This window comes from Rhinopithecus bieti, unplaced genomic scaffold, assembly GCF_001698545.2.
Source record: "Rhinopithecus bieti isolate Rb0 unplaced genomic scaffold, ASM169854v2 scaffold_26226, whole genome shotgun sequence".
Classification (NCBI taxonomy): domain Eukaryota; kingdom Metazoa; phylum Chordata; class Mammalia; order Primates; family Cercopithecidae; genus Rhinopithecus; species Rhinopithecus bieti.
In genome coordinates this window covers 740,275-744,764 of record NW_016811902.1, presented here as the reverse complement: position 1 = coordinate 744,764, position 4,490 = coordinate 740,275, and the positions used below count along the sequence as shown (strand labels likewise).

The 4,490-nt window shown below is 43.2% G+C and overlaps 1 protein-coding gene across 5 annotated transcripts in view; it reads left to right on the top strand.

Moving 5' to 3' along the window:
• The window catches only part of PPP2R5E (protein phosphatase 2 regulatory subunit B'epsilon), a 184,125-nt gene that overhangs the window by 36,030 nt on the left and 143,605 nt on the right, over nucleotides 1–4,490 (top strand). Inside the window, exon 1 of one of the 5 annotated variants that reach the window (XM_017895357.1) lies at nucleotides 3,466–3,944. The exons of 3 other annotated variants lie outside the window; for them this stretch is intronic. The gene's annotated coding sequence lies outside the window, so the exon portion shown is untranslated. Of the gene's footprint in view, nucleotides 1–3,465; nucleotides 3,945–4,490 lie in introns of those variants that run through there. One more of the 5 variants, XM_017895359.1, reaches the window with a different exon arrangement.

Here is a 4,490-nt window from a genome sequence, read left to right as displayed (position 1 = left end):
TTTTTTTTTTTTTTTAATGACAGAGTCTCGCTCTGTCGTCCAGGCTGGAGTGCAGTGGCACAATCTCAGCTCACTGCAAGCTCTGCCTTCCAGGTTCAAGCGATTCTCCTGCCTCAGCCTCCTGAGTAGCTGGGATTACAGGGGTGCGCCACCACGCCTGGCTACTGTTTTGTATTTTAGTAGAGATGGGGTTTTACCATGTTGACCAGGCTGGTCTCAAACTCCTAACCTCATGTGATCCACCTACATCAGCCTCCCAAAGTGCTGGGATTACAGGCGTGAGCCACTGCACCTGGCCGAGATTCTTATCTTGGTAATTTTTTGCACAGAGAACTCAGCTCCCTATCGTACCACATTTTAATGAGCTACACGGTAATTTATGACTTGTACTCTTTCCTTTTCTAATCAGCTCATCAACACAAGACCGTTCTATGTCAATTTACTTTAGAACTGAAATTTTACTTTTTGTATATTGCTGTTAGGTGGCTTGTTATTTGATTTGGGGGATGAATAGATTTTGAGTCAGCTTTTGCTGCTTAACAAACCACTCCACAACTTGGTGGCTTAAAACAACAGCCATTTATTTAGTTCACCATTTTGTGGTTTGGCAATTTCAGCTAGGCTCAGCTATGTGATGGTTCTCATTTCCTCTGGGCTCACTCATGAACATGCCGTTAGATGGATAGTCTTACTCACGTATCTGATGGTTGGCTAGTGCTACAGGGATACCTGGGCTTTGTGAGTCTCGTCATCCAGCAGGTTAGCCTGGGCTTGTCCACGTGGTGGCTTACGGGTTTCTCTAAAGCAGTAAGAGAGGGCAAATGCAAATGCAAATGCAAATGCTTAAGAACTTTTCAAATCTCTGTTTGCATCATGTTTGCTATTGTCCCATTGGCCAAAGTGAGTTACAAGGCCAGCTGAAATTCCAAGGATGGAGAAAGACTCTACCTCTTTGTGGAAGGAGCTCTAAAATTATACTGCAGTGGCATGAACACAAGGAGGGAAAGAATTTGTGGCCATTTCTACAATCTGCCATAAATGTACTCGGGACTTCCCACCTTGGTTCAATGGATATTGTCTTTATTTTGAAATATGTCTAGAATCCAACCACTTCTCACTATCTTCTCTGCCTCCTTTGCTACCTCTTAGTCCAAACCACTATCATCTTTTGCCTCCCAACAGGTTCCCTGCTGCTTCCATCTTTTCCCCTGTGTTCTACACAGCAGCCAGAGCAAGCTTTTAAAAATAGAAGTCAGATTATGTCACTCCTCTGTTCAAAACCTTCCACTGGCTTCTCATTTCATTCAGAATAAAATTTAAATTACCTCTGAGGCTACAAAACTTTACATGATGTGGCTCTTTCTTTGACCTCATCTTAACTCACTGCTCTTAGCCACACTCCTTCCTTGCTGTTTCTCAAACACACTAACAGGCCGTAGGGCTTTGCATTTGTGGTTTTCTCTACCAGATACTCAGCATGTCTCCTTCCTTTACTTCTTTAAGGTCTCTGTTTATATGTCACTTTCTCAGAGAGGCCGTCAATGATACACTACATAAAATAACATTCTTGCTTACCAGTCTCTGGCTTGCTGTATTTTACTCCTTAGATTTATCACTACCTGACAATGTTTATTTTCTATCCCCTCCAGTTAGACTGTGCGCTCCATGAGGGCAGTGACCTTGAGTATTTTGTTTGCTGTTTATCTCTAGTACCTAGAACAGTGCCTAGTGCAGGGTGTATGCCACTTAAGCCTCAGCAGAATCACTGTCCAGTGACATTCATCACCTGGTCTTAGTGTTGGCTCATCCCTAGAAGTGAGGTGAGGTCTGTGTCCCATTGTTGCTGGGCTAGAGGCAGCTGATTTCCTCCCATTCTTTGATGCTCAGCTGGACCAGTATTGTGATATTTAAGGAAAGGTTCATCCTATCCCCTTTTGCCAACAAAATTTTAATTTGATGACTTTGTGGTCATTTTTCTTTATAAATACCCATCTTCATGGATTTAAATGTATAATCATTGTATGCTTATGGTTTACATAAGTGTATAAATATTCATATGTATGTTTTTTTGAAGAGGATGGCACATGGAGCAAACACTTTTTACTTAGGCATGGATGCTCAGGTAGTGGTGTTGATGCCTTCTTTGTATACTCTTGAAATTTCTGCAAGCTCCCAAACCTTTTTATACTCAGATCTATGTACCAAATTGCTCAGGTCCCAGTGGGCCAGACTTCCACTGAGTGTTAGCTAACTCAGGGATAGAGTTGCTGTCCTTCAAGTATAATTTGTCTCTCAGATGGCTTTCCCATAGCTGATTCTCAGGCTTTGAATATGGATTCTGTTAGTCCACAGGCATTGACTCCATTTGCAGGTGTGTGTTTGTAACATATAGTCAAACCTCTAACATTTGGAATAATGAGATGAGATGGGAATGAGTAGGAGGAAGGGCAGCCTGGTTTAGTGAAATATCTGATGCACAGAATATTTAAAAATAGGCCTGGCACAGTGACTCACGCGGCCTGTAATCTCAGCACTTTGGGAGGCCGAGGCGGGTGGATCACTTGAGGTCAGGAGTTCAAAACCAGCCTGGCCAACATGGCAAAACCCTGTCTCTACTAAAAATACAAAAATTAGCTGGGTGTGGTGGTGTAGATATGTAATCCCAGCTACTCAGGAGGCTAAGGCACGAGAATCGCTTGAACCTGGAGGCAGAAATTGCAGTAAGCCGAGATCGTGCCACTGCACACCAGCTTGGGTGATAGAGCAAGACCCTGTTTCAAAAAAAAAAAAAAAAAGAAAGGAATATTTTAAAATAAAGGCAATTATGTTAATTATATGATTTTTAAATTATAGCGCACGTCATAGACTAAGATACAACTGGGATATGAGTCCCATAAGCAACTGTAATGGAAATATTTGCAGTCTACACAGGCCTAGAGAAGAAGTAAAGGATTTTAAGCAGCAAAGTCTGTGTAAGAGTTATTTGACTCAGACTTTGAAGGCTAAAGAACCAGATAAATCTAATTTCTTGAAACCTTTGATTTAGAAAAGTTACTGATTTTTATATTAATGGACCTGAAGATGTTCAGGTGCAGATTAACTTGTACTTAATTAGAATCACATTCTTCAAGTGTAAAATAGAAATTTTGCAGTGGAAAAGCTGAGACATGTGATTTATCTGCCTGGCTTCTTCTGGACATTAAGGTAACTCTCACTGGAGATGTCTCCCATTCCAGAAGTGGACATTTATGTTTTGCTGCCCCAAAGCTGGTTGAATTAGAAAGCTGGAAAGCAAAGCAAGAGCTTTAAATATTTAGTGGAAAGAGGGTGCTGATAATGACAGTTGGGATTGTGGGGCTGGCTCTTCTGGACTCATGGTTCTTATGATAGGAAGGGTTAAGAACATCCCCTTTTGGGGAAGACAAGCTAGGACTTCAGTCCAGTTTTGCCGTTTACTATTGGAGTGATCTTAGATAAGTAATTTAACCTCTATGCCTCAGTTTCCTTGGTGGTAAAAAGGGGGATAATGAGAGGGCTCATACTTTAGAGTTGTAAGGATTCAATGCAGTGATATGTGGGAAAGGCTTATTGTAGATGCTCAGGAAATGTTAGCTAATATATATAGAAGGCCTATTTTCTTATGAATTCACGAAAATTATACCAGAAGGGCTTAAATGGGCACCCAGGACACAGTTTTATGTGCCATTGTGGTCCCTATGAAACTAGTGAATATATGCAGTTGTTTTGTGAGAGTGACAGAACAAAGAGTGACAGAGGGAGGGGGTTGCCATAGCATTGGGGTAAACAAGTGAGCGGCGTGGTCTAGAGAGGAAAGCATTTGTGTGCACAGTGGCTCCAAAGAGGTGTGTGAGGTGTGCAAGGAGGGAAGAGCATACACCTGGTAATGGGGGCCTGAGAGCTGCAGGGGTTGGAAGATAACACTGGTGTGTATAGAAGTGTGTGTGGGGGTGGGAAGGAGGGTGGAGTAAGGATTTATGGGCTTGGATCAGGCTATTATGTTGGATCCCAAAGGCATTAGGTGCCACTCAGGCTAGATCTCTACAAAGGGGAATCACACAAACTGAGGCTCCAGAAGAAAAGAGTTCTTTCTGTGGGTTTATGCTAGATTCCTAGGGTCAGGCTTCTCAAACTTATCTAATCAAGTGCCCCTAGGCATAAGATAGTTACCCTTGCTGGGACCTGCGCGGTGGCTCGCGCCTGTAATCCCAGCACTTTGGGAGGCCAAGGTGGGCAGATCACGAGGTCAGGAGATGGAGACCATCCTGGCTAACACGGTGAAAACTCATCTCTACTAAAAAATACAAAAAATTAGCTGGGCGTGGTAGCGGTCGCCTGTAGTCCCAGCTACTCAGGAGGCTGAGGCAGGAGAATGGCGTGAACCCGGGAGGCGGAGCTTGCAGTGAGCCAAGATCGCGCTACTGCAAGGACTCCTGCCTGGGCAACAGAGCGCAACTCCGTCTCAAAAAAAA